Source organism: Canis aureus, chromosome 20 (genome assembly GCF_053574225.1).
Source record: "Canis aureus isolate CA01 chromosome 20, VMU_Caureus_v.1.0, whole genome shotgun sequence".
Taxonomy (NCBI): domain Eukaryota; kingdom Metazoa; phylum Chordata; class Mammalia; order Carnivora; family Canidae; genus Canis; species Canis aureus.
Window position 1 is genome coordinate 3494642 of NC_135630.1, and position 20878 is coordinate 3515519.

The following is a 20878-nucleotide window of genomic DNA, read 5'->3' on the forward strand; positions in this document are numbered from 1 at the left end:
GAGGGAAGCTGAACGCCTTTTCCAAAACCATCTTACTTCTGAGAGTTGAGCTCAGCCTCAGTCCCTCACAGTTGCACACTGCCTGCAGAGTGAGTTTCGCAGGTCTTCAGCAGAGACGTTTGCCAGAGGCTTCTGAGACGCAGGGTAACAATGCAGACCTGGAGGGTATCCCCAGGTGCAGTCGACTGGTAATCTTGGAACCTCCTGACTCAGAATACTGCTACATTCTCACTGCCATAGGAATGCAGCTAGTTGACAGCTAGCTGGTTTCAAGACATGCCTCCCTGAGAGAGCTGAGGACAGGGCAGAACCCTCCCGCATGCTGCCTGACTGTAGGAGTAGCTGCTAACATCCTAATGTTAGTGGCTGGGAGAGGTTGCGGGAAAAGCATGTGTGAGCACTGGGCCTGAACTCCCGTGTATCTGAGTTGAATACAGCGATTTCCAACGGTTTCCTCAACCAGAGTGTAGCTAGGTTCCAAATCCCATGTACGAGCGGGTAGCAGACATCTGCCTCCCATGCATACACACTTCTGAGAGTTGAGCTTATATACTGTACCTCCACAGCCAGCCTGCTGGTACCCTTGGCTTCTAAAAGGCCTAGGCTCGCTGTTTGACGGAAGTGCTGGGAGAGGTAATTGGAGTCTCCCGGCACACAAGACGAGTGCCTCCAAGCTCAATTCACGATTTCCCAGTAATTCTTGTGGTAGACAGGTGCTACATACTAAGTTCCATATGTGAGAAGGTAGCTGAACGCCTTGTCCAAAAGCATCTTACTTCTGAGAGTTGAGCACACCCTCAGTCTCTCACACTTCCACACTGCCTGCAGAGTGAGTTTCACACGTCTTCACCAGAGACGATTGCCAGAGGCTTCTGAGTACAAGTTACACTGCAGACCTGGAGGGTATCTCCAGGTGCAGTAGAGTGGTAATCTTGGAACCTCCTGACTCAGAGTACTGCTACCTTCTCACTGCCATAGGAATGCAGCTAGTTGACAGCTGGCTTCAAGACATGCTTCCCTGTGAGAGCTGAGGACAGGGCAGAACCCTCCCGCATGCTGCCTGACTGTAGGAGTAGCTGCTAACATCCTTATGTTAGTGGCTGGGAGAGGTTGCGGGAAAAGCATGTGTGAGCACTGGGCCTGAACTCCCGTGTATCTGAGTTGAATACAGCGATTTCCAATGGCCTTCTTCAATCACAGTGTAGCTAGGTTCCAACTCCCATGTCCGAGTGGGTAGCAGACATCTGCCTCCCATGCATACACACTTCTGAGAGTTGAGCTTATGGCCTGTACCTCCACATCCAGCCTGCTGGTACCCTTGGCTTCTAAAGGCCTAGGCTCGCTGTTTGACGGAAATGCTGGGAGAGGTAATTGGATTCACCCGGCACACAAGACTAGTGCCTCCAAGCTCATTTCAGCGATTTGCTAGTAATTCCTGTGGTAGACTGGTGCTACATACTAAGTTCCATACGTGAGAGGGTAGCTGAACGCCTTGTCCAAAACCATCTTACTTCTGAGAGTTGTGCTCAGCCTCAGTCCCTCACAGTTCCACACTGCCTGCAGAGTGAGTTTCGCAGGTCTTCAGCAGAGACGTTTGCCAGAGGCTTCTGAGACGCAGGGTAACAATGCAGACCTGGAGGGTATCCCCAGGTGCAGTCGACTGGGAATCTTGGAACCTCCTGACTCAGAATACTGCTACATTCTCACTGCCATAGGAATGCAGCTAGTTGACAGCTAGGTGGCTTCAAGACATGCCTCCCTGAGAGAGCTGAGGACAGGGCAGAACCCTCCCGCATGCTGCCTGACTGTAGGAGTAGCTGCTAACATCCTAATGTTAGTGGCTGGGAGAGGTTGCGGGAAAAGCATGTGTGTGCACTGGGCCTGAACTCCCGTGTATCTGAGTTGAATACAGCGATTTCCAACGGCTTTCCTCAACCAGAGTGTAGCTAGGTTCCAAATCCCATGTACAAGCGGGTAGCAGACATCTGCCTCCCATGCATACACACTTCTGAGAGTTGAGCTTATGGCCTGTACCTCCACAGCCAGCCTGCTGGTACCATTGGCTTCTAAAAGGCCTTGGCTCGCTGTTTGACAGAAGTGCTGGGAGAGGTAATTGGAATCACCCGGCACACAAGACTAGTGCCTCCAAGCTCAGTTCAGCGATTTCCTAGTAATTCCTGTGGTAGACTGGTGCTACATACTAAGTTCCATACGTGAGAGGGTAGCTGAACGCCTTGTCCAAAACCATCTTACTTCTGAGAGTTGAGCTCAGCCTCAGTCCCTCACAGTTCCACACTGCCTGCAGAGTGAGTTTCGCAGGTCTTCAGCAGAGACGTTTGCCAGAGGCATCTGAGACGCAGGGTAACAATGCAGACCTGGAGGGTATCCCCAGGTGCAGTCGACTGGTAATCTTGGAACCTCCTGACTCAGAATACTGCTACCTTCTCACTGCCATAGGAATGCAGCTAGTTGACAGCTGGCTTCAAGACATGCTTCCCTGTGAGAGCTGAGGACAGGGCAGAACCCTCCCGCATGCTGCCTGACTGTAGGAGTAGCTGCTAACATCCTTATGTTAGTGGCTGGGAGAGGTTGCGGGAAAAGCATGTGTGAGCACTGGGTCTGAACTCCCGTGTATCTGAGTTGAATACAGCGATTTCCAATGGCCTTCTTCAATCACAGTGTAGCTAGGTTCCAACTCCCATGTCCGAGTGGGTAGCAGACATCTGCCTCCCATGCATACACACTTCTGAGAGTTGAGCTTATGGCCTGTACCTCCACAGCCAGCCTGCTGGTAACCTTGGTTTCTAAAGGCCTAGGCTCGCTGTTTGACGGAAGTGCTGGGAGAGGTAATTGGAATCACCCGGCACACAAGACTAGTGCCTCCAAGCTCAGTTCAGCGATTTCCTAGTAATTCCTGTGGTAGACTGGTGCTACATACTAAGTTCCATACGTGAGAGGGTAGCTGAACGCCTTGTCCAAAACCATCTTACTTCTGAGAGTTGAGCTCAGCCTCAGTCCCTCACAGTTCCACACTGCCTGCAGAGTGAGTTTCGCAGGTCTTCGGCAGAGACGTTTGCCAGAGGCTTCTGAGACGCAGGGTAACAATGCAGACCTGGAGGGTATCCCCGGGTGCAGTCGACTGGTAATCTTGGACCCTCCTGACTCAGAATACTGCTACCTTCTCACTGCCATAGGAATGCAGCTATTTGACAGCTATCTGGCTTCAAGACATGCTTCCCTGTGAGAGCTGAGAGCAGGGCAGAACCCTCCCGCATCCTGCCTGACTGTAGGATTAGCTGCTAACATCCTAATGTTAGTGGCTGGGAGAGGTTGCGGGAAAAGCATGTTTGAGCACTGGGCCTGAACTCCCGTTTATCTGACTTGAATACAGCGATTTCCAACGGCTTTCCTCAACCAGAGTGTAGCTAGGTTCCAAATCCCATGTACGAGCGGGTAGCAGACATCTGCCTCCCATGCATACACACTTCTGAGAGTTGAGCTTATGGACTGTACCTCCACAGCCAGCCTGCTGGTACCCTTGGCTTCTAAAAGGCCTAGGCTCGCTGTTTGACGGAAGTGCTGGGAGAGGTAATTGGAATCTCCCGGCACACAAGACGAGTGCCTCCAAGCTCAATTCACGATTTCCCAGTAATTCTTGTGGTAGACAGGTGCTACATACTAAGTTCCATATGTGAGAAGGTAGCTGAACGCCTTGTCCAAAAGCATCTTACTTCTGAGAGTTGAGCACACCCTCAGTCCCTCACACTTCCACACTGCCTGCAGAGTGAGTTTCACACGTCTTCACCAGAGACGATTGCCAGAGGCTTCTGAGTACAAGTTACACTGCAGACCTGGAGGGTATCTCCAGGTGCAGTAGAGTGGTAATCTTGGAACCTCCTGACTCAGAGTACTGCTACCTTCTCACTGCCATAGGAATGCAGCTAGTTGACAGCTGGCTTCAAGACATGCTTCCCTGTGAGAGCTGAGGACAGGGCAGAACCCTCCCGCATGCTGCCTGACTGTAGGAGTAGCTGCTAACATCCTTATGTTAGTGGCTGGGAGAGGTTGCGGGAAAAGCATGTGTGAGCACTGGGCCTGAACTCCCGTGTATCTGAGTTGAATACAGCGATTTCCAATGGCCTTCTTCAATCACAGTGTAGCTAGGTTCCAACTCCCATGTCCGAGTGGGTAGCAGACATCTGCCTCCCATGCATACACACTTCTGAGAGTTGAGCTTATGGCCTGTACCTCCACATCCAGCCTGCTGGTACCCTTGGCTTCTAAAGGCCTAGGCTCGCTGTTTGACGGAAATGCTGAGAGAGGTAATTGGAATCACCCGGCACACAAGACTAGTGCCTCCAAGCTCAGTTCAGCGATTTCCTAGTAATTCCTGTGGTAGACTGGTGCTACATACTAAGTTCCATACGTGAGAGGGTAGCTGAACGCCTTGTCCAAAACCATCTTATTTCTGAGAGTTGAGCTCAGCCTCAGTCCCTCACAGTTCCACACTGCCTGCAGAGTGAGTTTCGCAGGTCTTCAGCAGAGACGTTTGCCAGAGGCTTCTGAGACGCAGGGTAACAATGCAGACCTGGAGGGTATCCCCAGGTGCAGTCGACTGGTAATCTTGGAACCTCCTGAATCAGAATACTGCTACCTTCTCACTGCCATAGGAATGCAGCTAGTTGACAGCTAGCTGGTTTCAAGACATGCCTCCCTGAGAGAGCTGAGGACAGGGCAGAACCCTCCCGCATGCTGCCTGACTGTAGGAGTAGCTGCTAACTTCCTAATGTTAGTGGCTGGGAGAGGTTGCGGGAAAAGCATGTGTGAGCACTGGGCCTGAACTCCCGTGTATCTGAGTTGAATACAGCGATTTCCAACGGCTTTCCTCAACCAGAGTGTAGCTAGGTTCCAAATCCCATGTACGAGCGGGTAGCAGACATCTGCCTCCCATGCATACACACTTCTGAGAGTTGAGCTTATGGACTGTACCTCCACAGCCAGCCTGCTGGTACCCTTGGCTTCTAAAAGGCCTAGGCTCGCTGTTTGACGGAAGTGCTGGGATAGGTAATTGGAATCTCCCGGCACACAAGACGAGTGCCTCCAAGCTCAATTCACGATTTCCCAGTAATTCTTGTGGTAGACAGGTGCTACATACTAAGTTCCATATGTGAGAAGGTAACTGAACGCCTTGTCCAAAAGCATCTTACTTCTGAGAGTTGAGCACAACCTCAGTCACTCACACTTCCACACTGCCTGCAGAGTGAGTTTCACACGTCTTCACCAGAGACGATTGCCAGAGGCTTCTGAGTACAAGTTACACTGCAGACCTGGAGGGTATCTCCAGGTGCAGTATTGTGGTAATCTTGGAACCTCCTGACTCAGAGTACTGCTACCTTCTCACTGCCATAGGAATGAGGCCAGTTGACAGCTGGCTTCAAGACATGCTTCCCTGTGAGAGCTGAGGACAGGGCAGAACCCTCCCGCATGCTGCCTGACTGTAGGAGTAGCTGCTAACATCCTTATGTTAGTGGCTGGGAGAGGTTGCGGGAAAAGCATGTGTGAGCACTGGGCCTGAACTCCCGTGTATCTGAGTTGAATACAGCGATTTCCAATGGCCTTCTTCAATCACAGTGTAGCTAGGTTCCAACTCCCATGTCCGAGTGGGTAGCAGACATCTGCCTCCCATGCATACACACTTCTGAGAGTTGAGCTTATGGCCTGTACCTCCACATCCAGCCTGCTGGTACCCTTGGCTTCTAAAGGCCTAGGCTCGCTGTTTGACGGAAATGCTGGGAGAGGTAATTGGAATCACCCGGCACACAAGACTAGTGCCTCCAAGCTCATTTCAGCGATTTCCTAGTAATTCCTGTGGTAGACTGGTCCTACATACTAGTTCCATACGTGAGAGGGTAGCTGAACGCCTTGTCCAAAACCATCTTACTTCTGAGAGTTGAGCTCAGCCTCAGTCCCTCACAGTTCCACACTGCCTGCAGAGTGAGTTTCGCAGGTCTTCAGCAGAGACGTTTGCCAGAGGCTTCTGAGACGCAGGGTAACAATGCAGACCTGGAGGGTATCCCCAGGTGCAGTCGACTGGTAATCTTGGAACCTCCTGACTCAGAATACTGCTACATTCTCACTGCCATAGGAATGCAGCTAGTTGACAGCTGGCTTCAAGACATGCTTCCCTGTGAGAGCTGAGGACAGGGCAGAACCCTCCCGCATGCTTCCTGACTGTAGCAGTAGCTGCTAACATCCTTATGTTAGTGGCTGGGAGAGGTTGCGGGAAAAGCATGTGTGAGCACTGGGCCTGAACTCCCGTGTATCTGAGTTGAATACAGCGATTTCCAACGGCTTTTCTCAACCAGAGTGTAGCTAGTTTCCAAATCCCATGTACGAGTGGGTAGCAGACATCTGCCTCCCATGCATACACACTTCTGAGAGTTGAGCTTATGGCCTGTACCTCCACAGCCAGCCTGCTGGTACCCTTGGCTTCTAAAAGGCCTAGGCTCGCTGTTTGACGGAAGTGCTGGGAGAGGTAATTGGAATCTCCCGGCACACAAGACGAGTGCCTCCAAGCTCAATTCACGATTTCCCAGTAATTCTTGTGGTAGACAGGTGCTACATACTAAGTTCCATATGTGAGAAGGTAGCTGAACGCCTTGTCCAAAAGCATCTTACTTCTGAGAGTTGAGCACACCCTCAGTCCCTCACACTTCCACACTGCCTGCAGAGTGAGTTTCACACGTCTTCACCAGAGACGATTGCCAGAGGCTTCTGAGTACAAGTTAACAATGCAGACCTGGAGGGTATCTCCAGGTGCAGTAGAGTGGTAATCTTGGAACCTCCTGACTCAGAGTACTGCTACATTCTCACTGCCATAGGAATGCAGCTAGTTGACAGCTGGCTTCAAGACATGTTTCCCTGTGAGTGCTGAGGACAGGGCAGAACCCTCCCGCATGCTGCCTGACTGTAGGAGTAGCTGCTAACATCCTTATGTTAGTGGCTGGGAGAGGTTGCGGGAAAAGCATGTGTGAGCACTGGGCCTGAACTCCCGTGTATCTGAGTTGAATACAGCGATTTCCAACGGCTTTCCTCAACCAGAGTGTAGCTAGGTTCCAAATCCCATGTACGAGCGGGTAGCAGACATCTGCCTCCCATGCATACACACTTCTGAGAGTTGAGCTTATGGCCTGTACCTCCACAGCCAACCTGATGGTACCCTTGGCTTCTAAAAGGCCTAGGCTCGCTGTTTGACGGAAGTGCTGGGAGAGGTAATTGGAATCACCCGGCACACAAGACTAGTGCCTCCAAGCTCAGTTCAGCGATTTCCTAGTAATTCCTGTGGTAGACTGGTGCTACATACTAAGTTCCATACGTGAGAGGGTAGCTGAACGCCTTGTCCAAAACCATCTTACTTCTGAGAGTTGAGCTCACCCTCAGTCCCTCACAGTACCACACTGCCTGCAGAGTGAGTTTCGCAGGTCTTCAGCAGAGACGTTTGCCAGAGGCTTCTGAGACGCAGGGTAACAATGCAAACCTGGAGGGTATCCCCAGGTGCAGTCGACTGGTAATCTTGGAACCTCCTGACTCAGAATACTGCTACCTTCTCACTGCCATAGGAATGCAGCTAGTTGACAGCTGGCTTCAAGACATGCTTCCCTGTGAGAGCTGAGGACAGGGCCGAACCCTCCCGCATGCTGCCTGACTGTAGGAGTAGCTGCTAACATCCTTATGTTAGTGGCTGGGAGAGGTTGCGGGAAAAGCATGTGTGAGCACTGGGCCTGAACTCCGTGTATCTGAGTTGAATACAGCGATTTCCAACGGCTTTCCTCAACCAGAGTGTAGCTAGGTTCCAAATCCCATGTACGAGCGGGTAGCAGACATCTGCCTCCCATGCATACACACTTCTGAGAGTTGAGCTTATGGCCTGTACGTCCACATCCAGCCTGCTGGTACCCTTGGCTTCTAAAAGGCCTAGGCTCGCTGTTTGACGGATGTGCTGGGAGAGGTAATTGGAATCTCCCGGCACACAAGACGAGTGCCTCCAAGCTCAATTCACGATTTCCCAGTAATTCTTGTGGTAGACAGGTGCTACATACTAAGTTCCATATGTGAGATGGTAGCTGAACGCCTTGTCCAAAAGCATCTTACTTCTGAGAGTTGAGCCCACCCTCAGTCCCTCACAGTTCCACACTGCCTGCAGAGTGAGTTTCACACGTCTTCACCAGAGACGATTGCCAGAGGCTTCTGAGTACAAGTTAACAATGCAGACCTGGAGGGTATCTCCAGGTGCAGTAGAGTGGTAATCTTGGAACCTCCTGAATCAGAGTACCGCTACCTTCTCACTGCCATAGGAATGCAGCTAGTTGACAGCTGGCTTCAAGACATGCTTCCCTGTGAGAGCTGAGGACAGGGCAGAACCCTCCCGCATGCTGCCTGACTGTAGGAGTAGCTGCTAACATCCTAATGTTAGTGGCTGGGAGAGGTTGCGGGAAAAGCATGTGTGAGCACTGGGCCTGAACTCCCGTGTATCTGAGTTGAATACAGCGATTTCCAATGGCCTTCTTCAATCACAGTGTAGCTAGGTTCCAACTCCCATGTCCGAGTGGTTAGCAGACATCTGCCTCCCATGCATATACACTTCTGAGAGTTGAGGTTATGGCCTGTACCTCCACAGCCAGCCTGCTGGTACCCTTGGCTTCTAAAAGGCCTAGGCTCGCTGTTTGACGGAAGTGCTGGGAGAGGTAATTGGAATCACCCGGCACACAAGACTAGTGCCTCCAAGCTCAGTTCAGCGATTTCCTAGTAATTCCTGTGGTAGACTGGTGCTACATACTAAGTTCCATACGTGAGAGGGTAGCTGAACGCCTTTTCCAAAACCATCTTACATCTGAGAGTTGAGCTCAGCCTCAGTCCCTCACAGTTCCACACTGCCTGCAGAGTGAGTTTCGCAGGTCTTCAGCAGAGACGTTTGCCAGAGGCTTCTGAGACGCAGGGTAACAATGCAGACCTGGAGGGTATCCCCAGGTGCAGTCGACTGGTAATCTTGGAACCTCCTGACTCAGAATACTGCTACCTTCTCACTGCCATAGGAATGCAGCTAGTTGACAACTAGCTGGCTTCAAGACATGCTTCCCTGAGAGAGCTGAGGACAGGGCAGAACCCTCCCGCATGCTGCCTGACTGTAGGAGTAGCTGCTAACATCCTAATGTTAGTGGCTGGGAGAGTTTGCGGGAAAAGCATGTGTGAGCACTGGGCCTGAACTCCCGTGTATCTGAGTTGAATACAGCGATTTCCAACGGCTTTCCTCAACCAGAGTGTAGCTAGGTTCCAAATCCCATGTACGAGCGGGTAGCAGACATCTGCCTCCCATGCATACACACTTCTGAGAGTTGAGCTTATGGCCTGTACCTCCACATCCAGCCTGCTGGTACCCTTGGCTTCTAAAAGGCCTAGGCTCGCTGTTTGACGGAAGTGCTGGGAGAGGTAATTGCAATCTCCCGGCACACAAGGCGAGTGCCTCCAAGCTCAATTCACGATTTCCCAGTAATTCTTGTGGTAGACAGGTGCTACATACTAAGTTCCATATGTGAGATGGTAGCTGAACGCCTTGTCCAAAAGCATCTTACTTCTGAGAGTTGAGCCCACCCTCAGTCCCTCACAGTTCCACACTGCCTGCAGAGTGAGTTTCACACGTCTTCACCAGAGACGATTGCCAGAGGCTTCTGAGTACAAGTTAACAATGCAGACCTGGAGGGTATCTCCAGGTGCAGTAGAGTGGTAATCTTGGAACCTCCTGACTCAGAGTACTGCTACCTTCTCACTGCCATAGGAATGCAGCTAGTTGACAGCTGGCTTCAAGACATGCTTCCCTGTGAGAGCTGAGGACATGGCAGAACCCTCCCGCATGCTGCCTGACTGTAGGAGTAGCTGCTAACATCCTTATGTTAGCGGCTGGGAGAGGTTGCGGGAAAAGCATGTGTGAGCACTGGGCCTGAACTCCCGTGTATCTGAGTTGAATACAGCGATTTCCAATGGCCTTCTTCAATCACAGTGTAGCTAGGTCCCAATTCCCATGTCCGAGTGGGTAGCAGACATCTGCCTCCCATGCATACACACTTCTGAGAGTTGAGCTTATGGCCTGTACCTCCACATCCAGCCTGCTGGTACCCTTGGCTTCTAAAAGGCCTAGGCTCGCTGTTTGACGGAAGTGCTGGGAGAGGTAATTGGAATCACCCGGCACACAAGACTAGTGCCTCCAAGCTCAGTTCAGCGATTTCCTAGTAATTCCTGTGGTAGACTGGTGCTACATACTAAGTTCCATACGTGAGAGGGTAGCTGAACGCCTTGTCCAAAACCATCTTACTTCTGAGAGTTGAGCTCAGCCTCAGTCCCTCACAGTTCCACACTGCCTGCAGAGTGAGTTTCGCAGGTCTTCAGCAGAGACGTTTGCCAGAGGCTTCTGAGACGCAGGGTAACAATGCAGACCTGGAGGGTATCCCCAGGTGCAGTCGACTGGTAATCTTGGAACCTCCTGACTCAGAATACTGCTACCTTCTCACTGCCATAGGAATGCAGCTAGTTGACAGCTGGCTTCAAGACCTGCTTCCCTGTGAGAGCTGAGGACAGGGCAGAACCCTCCCGCATGCTGCCTGACTGTAGGAGTAGCTGCTAACATCCTTATGTTAGTGGCTGGGAGAGGTTGCGGGAAAAGCATGTGTGAGCACTGGGCCTGAACTCCCGTGTATCTGAGTTAAATACAGCGATTTCCAACGGCTTTCCTCAACCAGAGTGTAGCTAGGTTCCAAATCCCATGTACGAGCGGGTAGCAGACATCTGCCTCCCATGCATACACACTTCTGAGAGTTGAGCTTATGGCCTGTACCTCCACATCCAGCCTGCTGGTACCCTTGGCTTCTAAAAGGCCTAGGCTCGCTGTTTGACGGAAGTGCTGGGAGAGGTAATTGGAATCACCCAGCACACAAGACGTGTGCCTCCAAGCTCAGTTCAGCGATATTCTAGTAATTCCTGTGGTAGACTGGTGCTACATACTAAGTTCCATACGTGAGAGGGAAGCTGAACGCCTTTTCCAAAACCATCTTACTTCTGAGAGTTGAGCTCAGCCTCAGTCCCTCACAGTTGCACACTGCCTGCAGAGTGAGTTTCGCAGGTCTTCAGCAGAGACGTTTGCCAGAGGCTTCTGAGACGCAGGGTAACAATGCAGACCTGGAGGGTATCCCCAGGTGCAGTCGACTGGTAATCTTGGAACCTCCTGACTCAGAATACTGCTACATTCTCACTGCCATAGGAATGCAGCTAGTTGACAGCTAGCTGGTTTCAAGACATGCCTCCCTGAGAGAGCTGAGGACAGGGCAGAACCCTCCCGCATGCTGCCTGACTGTAGGAGTAGCTGCTAACATCCTAATGTTAGTGGCTGGGAGAGGTTGCGGGAAAAGCATGTGTGAGCACTGGGCCTGAACTCCCGTGTATCTGAGTTGAATACAGCGATTTCCAACGGTTTCCTCAACCAGAGTGTAGCTAGGTTCCAAATCCCATGTACGAGCGGGTAGCAGACATCTGCCTCCCATGCATACACACTTCTGAGAGTTGAGCTTATATACTGTACCTCCACAGCCAGCCTGCTGGTACCCTTGGCTTCTAAAAGGCCTAGGCTCGCTGTTTGACGGAAGTGCTGGGAGAGGTAATTGGAGTCTCCCGGCACACAAGACGAGTGCCTCCAAGCTCAATTCACGATTTCCCAGTAATTCTTGTGGTAGACAGGTGCTACATACTAAGTTCCATATGTGAGAAGGTAGCTGAACGCCTTGTCCAAAAGCATCTTACTTCTGAGAGTTGAGCACACCCTCAGTCTCTCACACTTCCACACTGCCTGCAGAGTGAGTTTCACACGTCTTCACCAGAGACGATTGCCAGAGGCTTCTGAGTACAAGTTACACTGCAGACCTGGAGGGTATCTCCAGGTGCAGTAGAGTGGTAATCTTGGAACCTCCTGACTCAGAGTACTGCTACCTTCTCACTGCCATAGGAATGCAGCTAGTTGACAGCTGGCTTCAAGACATGCTTCCCTGTGAGAGCTGAGGACAGGGCAGAACCCTCCCGCATGCTGCCTGACTGTAGGAGTAGCTGCTAACATCCTTATGTTAGTGGCTGGGAGAGGTTGCGGGAAAAGCATGTGTGAGCACTGGGCCTGAACTCCCGTGTATCTGAGTTGAATACAGCGATTTCCAATGGCCTTCTTCAATCACAGTGTAGCTAGGTTCCAACTCCCATGTCCGAGTGGGTAGCAGACATCTGCCTCCCATGCATACACACTTCTGAGAGTTGAGCTTATGGCCTGTACCTCCACATCCAGCCTGCTGGTACCCTTGGCTTCTAAAGGCCTAGGCTCGCTGTTTGACGGAAATGCTGGGAGAGGTAATTGGAATCACCCGGCACACAAGACTAGTGCCTCCAAGCTCATTTCAGCGATTTGCTAGTAATTCCTGTGGTAGACTGGTGCTACATACTAAGTTCCATACGTGAGAGGGTAGCTGAACGCCTTGTCCAAAACCATCTTACTTCTGAGAGTTGTGCTCAGCCTCAGTCCCTCACAGTTCCACACTGCCTGCAGAGTGAGTTTCGCAGGTCTTCAGCAGAGACGTTTGCCAGAGGCTTCTGAGACGCAGGGTAACAATGCAGACCTGGAGGGTATCCCCAGGTGCAGTCGACTGGGAATCTTGGAACCTCCTGACTCAGAATACTGCTACATTCTCACTGCCATAGGAATGCAGCTAGTTGACAGCTAGGTGGCTTCAAGACATGCCTCCCTGAGAGAGCTGAGGACAGGGCAGAACCCTCCCGCATGCTGCCTGACTGTAGGAGTAGCTGCTAACATCCTAATGTTAGTGGCTGGGAGAGGTTGCGGGAAAAGCATGTGTGTGCACTGGGCCTGAACTCCCGTGTATCTGAGTTGAATACAGCGATTTCCAACGGCTTTCCTCAACCAGAGTGTAGCTAGGTTCCAAATCCCATGTACAAGCGGGTAGCAGACATCTGCCTCCCATGCATACACACTTCTGAGAGTTGAGCTTATGGCCTGTACCTCCACAGCCAGCCTGCTGGTACCATTGGCTTCTAAAAGGCCTTGGCTCGCTGTTTGACAGAAGTGCTGGGAGAGGTAATTGGAATCACCCGGCACACAAGACTAGTGCCTCCAAGCTCAGTTCAGCGATTTCCTAGTAATTCCTGTGGTAGACTGGTGCTACATACTAAGTTCCATACGTGAGAGGGTAGCTGAACGCCTTGTCCAAAACCATCTTACTTCTGAGAGTTGAGCTCAGCCTCAGTCCCTCACAGTTCCACACTGCCTGCAGAGTGAGTTTCGCAGGTCTTCAGCAGAGACGTTTGCCAGAGGCATCTGAGACGCAGGGTAACAATGCAGACCTGGAGGGTATCCCCAGGTGCAGTCGACTGGTAATCTTGGAACCTCCTGACTCAGAATACTGCTACCTTCTCACTGCCATAGGAATGCAGCTAGTTGACAGCTGGCTTCAAGACATGCTTCCCTGTGAGAGCTGAGGACAGGGCAGAACCCTCCCGCATGCTGCCTGACTGTAGGAGTAGCTGCTAACATCCTTATGTTAGTGGCTGGGAGAGGTTGCGGGAAAAGCATGTGTGAGCACTGGGTCTGAACTCCCGTGTATCTGAGTTGAATACAGCGATTTCCAATGGCCTTCTTCAATCACAGTGTAGCTAGGTTCCAACTCCCATGTCCGAGTGGGTAGCAGACATCTGCCTCCCATGCATACACACTTCTGAGAGTTGAGCTTATGGCCTGTACCTCCACAGCCAGCCTGCTGGTAACCTTGGTTTCTAAAGGCCTAGGCTCGCTGTTTGACGGAAGTGCTGGGAGAGGTAATTGGAATCACCCGGCACACAAGACTAGTGCCTCCAAGCTCAGTTCAGCGATTTCCTAGTAATTCCTGTGGTAGACTGGTGCTACATACTAAGTTCCATACGTGAGAGGGTAGCTGAACGCCTTGTCCAAAACCATCTTACTTCTGAGAGTTGAGCTCAGCCTCAGTCCCTCACAGTTCCACACTGCCTGCAGAGTGAGTTTCGCAGGTCTTCGGCAGAGACGTTTGCCAGAGGCTTCTGAGACGCAGGGTAACAATGCAGACCTGGAGGGTATCCCCGGGTGCAGTCGACTGGTAATCTTGGACCCTCCTGACTCAGAATACTGCTACCTTCTCACTGCCATAGGAATGCAGCTATTTGACAGCTATCTGGCTTCAAGACATGCTTCCCTGTGAGAGCTGAGAGCAGGGCAGAACCCTCCCGCATCCTGCCTGACTGTAGGATTAGCTGCTAACATCCTAATGTTAGTGGCTGGGAGAGGTTGCGGGAAAAGCATGTTTGAGCACTGGGCCTGAACTCCCGTTTATCTGACTTGAATACAGCGATTTCCAACGGCTTTCCTCAACCAGAGTGTAGCTAGGTTCCAAATCCCATGTACGAGCGGGTAGCAGACATCTGCCTCCCATGCATACACACTTCTGAGAGTTGAGCTTATGGACTGTACCTCCACAGCCAGCCTGCTGGTACCCTTGGCTTCTAAAAGGCCTAGGCTCGCTGTTTGACGGAAGTGCTGGGAGAGGTAATTGGAATCTCCCGGCACACAAGACGAGTGCCTCCAAGCTCAATTCACGATTTCCCAGTAATTCTTGTGGTAGACAGGTGCTACATACTAAGTTCCATATGTGAGAAGGTAGCTGAACGCCTTGTCCAAAAGCATCTTACTTCTGAGAGTTGAGCACACCCTCAGTCCCTCACACTTCCACACTGCCTGCAGAGTGAGTTTCACACGTCTTCACCAGAGACGATTGCCAGAGGCTTCTGAGTACAAGTTACACTGCAGACCTGGAGGGTATCTCCAGGTGCAGTAGAGTGGTAATCTTGGAACCTCCTGACTCAGAGTACTGCTACCTTCTCACTGCCATAGGAATGCAGCTAGTTGACAGCTGGCTTCAAGACATGCTTCCCTGTGAGAGCTGAGGACAGGGCAGAACCCTCCCGCATGCTGCCTGACTGTAGGAGTAGCTGCTAACATCCTTATGTTAGTGGCTGGGAGAGGTTGCGGGAAAAGCATGTGTGAGCACTGGGCCTGAACTCCCGTGTATCTGAGTTGAATACAGCGATTTCCAATGGCCTTCTTCAATCACAGTGTAGCTAGGTTCCAACTCCCATGTCCGAGTGGGTAGCAGACATCTGCCTCCCATGCATACACACTTCTGAGAGTTGAGCTTATGGCCTGTACCTCCACATCCAGCCTGCTGGTACCCTTGGCTTCTAAAGGCCTAGGCTCGCTGTTTGACGGAAATGCTGAGAGAGGTAATTGGAATCACCCGGCACACAAGACTAGTGCCTCCAAGCTCAGTTCAGCGATTTCCTAGTAATTCCTGTGGTAGACTGGTGCTACATACTAAGTTCCATACGTGAGAGGGTAGCTGAACGCCTTGTCCAAAACCATCTTATTTCTGAGAGTTGAGCTCAGCCTCAGTCCCTCACAGTTCCACACTGCCTGCAGAGTGAGTTTCGCAGGTCTTCAGCAGAGACGTTTGCCAGAGGCTTCTGAGACGCAGGGTAACAATGCAGACCTGGAGGGTATCCCCAGGTGCAGTCGACTGGTAATCTTGGAACCTCCTGAATCAGAATACTGCTACCTTCTCACTGCCATAGGAATGCAGCTAGTTGACAGCTAGCTGGTTTCAAGACATGCCTCCCTGAGAGAGCTGAGGACAGGGCAGAACCCTCCCGCATGCTGCCTGACTGTAGGAGTAGCTGCTAACTTCCTAATGTTAGTGGCTGGGAGAGGTTGCGGGAAAAGCATGTGTGAGCACTGGGCCTGAACTCCCGTGTATCTGAGTTGAATACAGCGATTTCCAACGGCTTTCCTCAACCAGAGTGTAGCTAGGTTCCAAATCCCATGTACGAGCGGGTAGCAGACATCTGCCTCCCATGCATACACACTTCTGAGAGTTGAGCTTATGGACTGTACCTCCACAGCCAGCCTGCTGGTACCCTTGGCTTCTAAAAGGCCTAGGCTCGCTGTTTGACGGAAGTGCTGGGATAGGTAATTGGAATCTCCCGGCACACAAGACGAGTGCCTCCAAGCTCAATTCACGATTTCCCAGTAATTCTTGTGGTAGACAGGTGCTACATACTAAGTTCCATATGTGAGAAGGTAACTGAACGCCTTGTCCAAAGCATCTTACTTCTGAGAGTTGAGCACAACCTCAGTCACTCACACTTCCACACTGCCTGCAGAGTGAGTTTCACACGTCTTCACCAGAGACGATTGCCAGAGGCTTCTGAGTACAAGTTACACTGCAGACCTGGAGGGTATCTCCAGGTGCAGTATTGTGGTAATCTTGGAACCTCCTGACTCAGAGTACTGCTACCTTCTCACTGCCATAGGAATGAGGCCAGTTGACAGCTGGCTTCAAGACATGCTTCCCTGTGAGAGCTGAGGACAGGGCAGAACCCTCCCGCATGCTGCCTGACTGTAGGAGTAGCTGCTAACATCCTTATGTTAGTGGCTGGGAGAGGTTGCGGGAAAAGCATGTGTGAGCACTGGGCCTGAACTCCCGTGTATCTGAGTTGAATACAGCGATTTCCAATGGCCTTCTTCAATCACAGTGTAGCTAGGTTCCAACTCCCATGTCCGAGTGGGTAGCAGACATCTGCCTCCCATGCATACACACTTCTGAGAGTTGAGCTTATGGCCTGTACCTCCACATCCAGCCTGCTGGTACCCTTGGCTTCTAAAGGCCTAGGCTCGCTGTTTGACGGAAATGCTGGGAGAGGTAATTGGAATCACCCGGCACACAAGACTAGTGCCTCCAAGCTCATTTCAGCGATTTCCTAGTAATTCCTGTGGTAGACTGGTCCTACATACTAGTTCCATACGTGAGAGGGTAGCTGAACGCCTTGTCCAAAACCATCTTACTTCTGAGAGTTGAGCTCAGCCTCAGTCCCTCACAGTTCCACACTGCCTGCAGAGTGAGTTTCGCAGGTCTTCAGCAGAGACGTTTGCCAGAGGCTTCTGAGACGCAGGGTAACAATGCAGACCTGGAGGGTATCCCCAGGTGCAGTCGACTGGTAATCTTGGAACCTCCTGACTCAGAATACTGCTACATTCTCACTGCCATAGGAATGCAGCTAGTTGACAGCTAGCCGGTTTCAAGACATGCCTCCCTGAGAGAGCTGAGGCCAGGGCAGAACCCTCCCGCATGCTGCCTGACTGTAGGAGTAGCTGCTAACATCCTAATGTTAGTGGCTGGGAGAGGTTGCGGGAAAAGCATGTGTGAGCACTGGGCCTGAACTCCCGTGTATCTGAGTTGAATACAGCGATTTCCAACGGCTTTCCTCAACCAGAGTGTAGCTAGGTTACAAATCCCATGTACGAGCGGGTAGCAGACATCTGCCTCCCATGCATACACACTTCTGAGAGTTGAGCTTATGGACTGTACCTCCACAGCCAGCCTGCTGGTACCCTTGGCTTCTAAAAGGCCTAGGCTCGCTGTTTGACGGAAGTGCTGCGAGAGGTAATTGGAATCTCCCGGAACACAAGACGAGTGCCTCCAAGCTCAATTCACGATTTCCCAGTAATTCTTGTGGTAGACAGGTTCTACATACTAAGTTCCATATGTGAGATGGTAGCTGAACGCCTTGTCCAAAAGCATCTTACTTCCGAGAGTTGAGCCCACACTCAGTCCCTCACAGTTCCACACTGCCTGCAGAGTGAGTTTCACACGTCTTCACCAGAGACGATTGCCAGAGTCTTCTGAGTACAAGTTAACAATGCAGACCTGGAGGGTATCTCCAGGTTCAGTAGAGTGGTAATCTTGGAACCTCCTGACTCAGAGTACTGCTACCTTCTCACTGCCATAGGAATGCAGCTAGTTGACAGCTGGCTTCAAGACATGCTTCCCTGTGAGAGCTGAGGACAGGGCAGAACCCTCCCGCATCCTGCCTGACTGTAGGAATAGCTGCTAACATCCTAATGTTAGTGCCTGGGAGAGGTTGCGGGAAAAGCATGTGTGAGCACTGGGCCTGAACTCCCGTGTATCTGAGTTGAATACAGCGATTTCCAATGGCCTTCTTCAATCACAGTGTAGCTAGGTTCCAACTCCCATGTCCGAGTGGGTAGCAGACATCTGCCTCCCATGCATATACACTTCTGAGAGTTGAGCTTATGGCCTGTACCTCCACAGCCAGCCTGCTGGTACCCTTGGCTTCTAAAAGGCCTAGGCTCGCTGTTTGACGGAAGTGCTTGAGAGGTAATTGGAATCACCCGGCACACAAGTCTAGTGCCTCCAAGCTCAGTTCAGCGATTTCCTAGTAATTCCTGTGGTAGACTGGTGCTACATACTAAGTTCCATACGTGAGAGGGTAGCTGAACGCCTTGTCCAAAAAAATCTTACTTCTGAGAGTAGAGCTCAGCCTCAGTCCCTCACAGTTCCACACTGCCTGCAGAGTGAGTTTCACAGGTCTTCAGCAGAGACGTTTGCCAGAGGCTTCTGAGACGCAGGGTAACAATGCAGACCTGGAGGGTATCCCCAGGTGCAGTCGACTGGTAATCTTGGAACCTCCTGACTCAGAATACTGCTACCTTCTCACTGACATAGGAATGCAGCTAGTTGACAGCTAGCTGGCTTCAAGACATGCTTCCCTGTGAGAGCTGAGGACAGGGCAGAACCCTCCCGCATGCTGCCTGACTGTAGGAGTAGCTGCTAACATCCTAATGTTAGTGGCTGGGAGAGGTTGCGGGAAAAGCATGTGTGAGCACTGGGCCTGAACTCCCGTGTATCTGAGTTGAATACAGCGATTTCCAACGGCTTTCCTCAACCAGAGTGTAGCTAGGTTCCAAATCCCATGTACGAGCGGGTAGCAGACATCTGCCTCCCATGCATACACACTTCTGAGAGTTGAGCTTATGGCCTGTACCTCCACAGCAAGCCTGCTGGTACCCTTGGCTTCTAAAAGGCCTAAGCTCGCTGTTTGACGGAAGTGCTGGGAGAGGTAATTGGAATCTCCCGGCACACAAGACGAGTGCCTCCAAGCTCAATTCACGATTTCCCAGTAATTCTTGTGGTAGACAGGTGCTACATACTAAGTTCCATATGTGAGATGGTAGCTGAACGCCTTGTCCAATAGCATCTTACTTCTGAGAGTTGAGCCCACCCTTAGTCCCTCACAGTTCCACACTGCCTGCAGAGTGAGTTTCACACGTCTTCACCAGAGACGATTGCCAGAGGCTTCTGAGTACAAGTTAACAATGCAGACCTGGAGGGTATCTCCAGGTGCAGTAGAGTGGTAATCTTGGAACCTCCTGACTCAGAGTACTGCTACCTTCTCACTGCCATAGGAATGCAGCTAGTTGACAGCTGGCTTCAAGACATGCTTCGCTGAGAGAGCTGAGGACAGGGCAGAACCCTCCCTCATGCTGCCTGACTGTAGGAGTAGCTGCTAACATCCTAATGTTAGTGGCTGGGAGAGGTTGCGGGAAAAGCATGTGTGAGCACTGGGCCTGAACTCCCGTGTATCTGAGTTGAATACAGCGATTTTCAATGGCCTTCTTCAATCACAGTGTAGCTAGGTTCCAACACCCATGTCCGAGTGGGTAGCAGACATCTGCCTCCCATGCATACACACTTCTGAGAGTTGAGCTTATGGCCTGTACCTCCACAGCAAGCCTGCTGGTACCCTTGGCTTCTAAAAGGCCTAGGCTCGCTGTTTGACGGAAGTGCTGGGAGAGGTAATTGGAATCACCCGGCACACAAGACTAGTGCCTCCAACCACAGTTCAGCGATTTCCTAGTAATTCCTGTGGTAGACTGGTGCTACATACTAAGTTCCATACGTGAGAGGGTAGCTGAACGCCTTGTCCAAAACCATCTTACTTCTGAGAGTTGAGCTCAGCCTCAGTCCCTCACAGTTCCACACTGCCTGCAGAGTGAGTTTCGCAGGTCTTCAGCAGAGACGTTTGCCAGAGGCTTCTGAGACGCAGGGTAACAATGCAGACCTGGAGGGTATCCCCAGGTGCAGTCGACTGGTAATCTTGGAACCTCCTGACTCAGAATACTGCTACCTTCTCACTGCCATAGGAATGCAGCTAGTTGACAGCTGGCTTCAAGACATGCTTCCCTGTGAGAGCTGAGGACAGGGCAGAACCCTCCCGCATGCTGCCTGACTGTAGGAGTAGCTGCTAACATCCTTATGTTAGTGGCTGGGAGACGTTGCGGGAAAGCATGTGTGAGCACTGGGCCTGAACTCCCGTGTATCTGAGTTGAATACAGCGGTTTCCAACGGCTTTCCTCAACCAGAGTGTAGCTAGATTCCAAATCACATGTACGAGCGTGTAGCAGACATCTGCCTCCCATGCATACACACTTCTGAGAGTTGAGCTTATGGCCTGTACCTCCACAGCCAGCCTGCTGGTACCCTTGGCTTCTCAAAGGCCTAGGCTCGCTGTTTGACGGAAGTGCTGGGAGAGGTAATTGGAATCACCCGGCACACAAGACTAGTGCCTCCAAGCTCAGTTCAGCGATTTCCTAGTAATTCCTGTGGTAGACTGGTGCTACATAGTAAGTTCCATACGTGAGAGGGTAGCTGAACGCCTTGTCCAAAACCATCTTACTTCTGAGAGTTGAGCTCAGCCTCAGTCCCTCACAGTTCCACACTGCCTGCAGAGTGAGTTTCGCAGGTCTTCAGCAGAGACGTTTGCCAGAGGCTTCTGAGATGCAGGGTAACAATGCAGACCTGGAGGGTATCCCCAGGTGCAGTCGACTGGTAATAATTGGAACCTCCTGACTCAG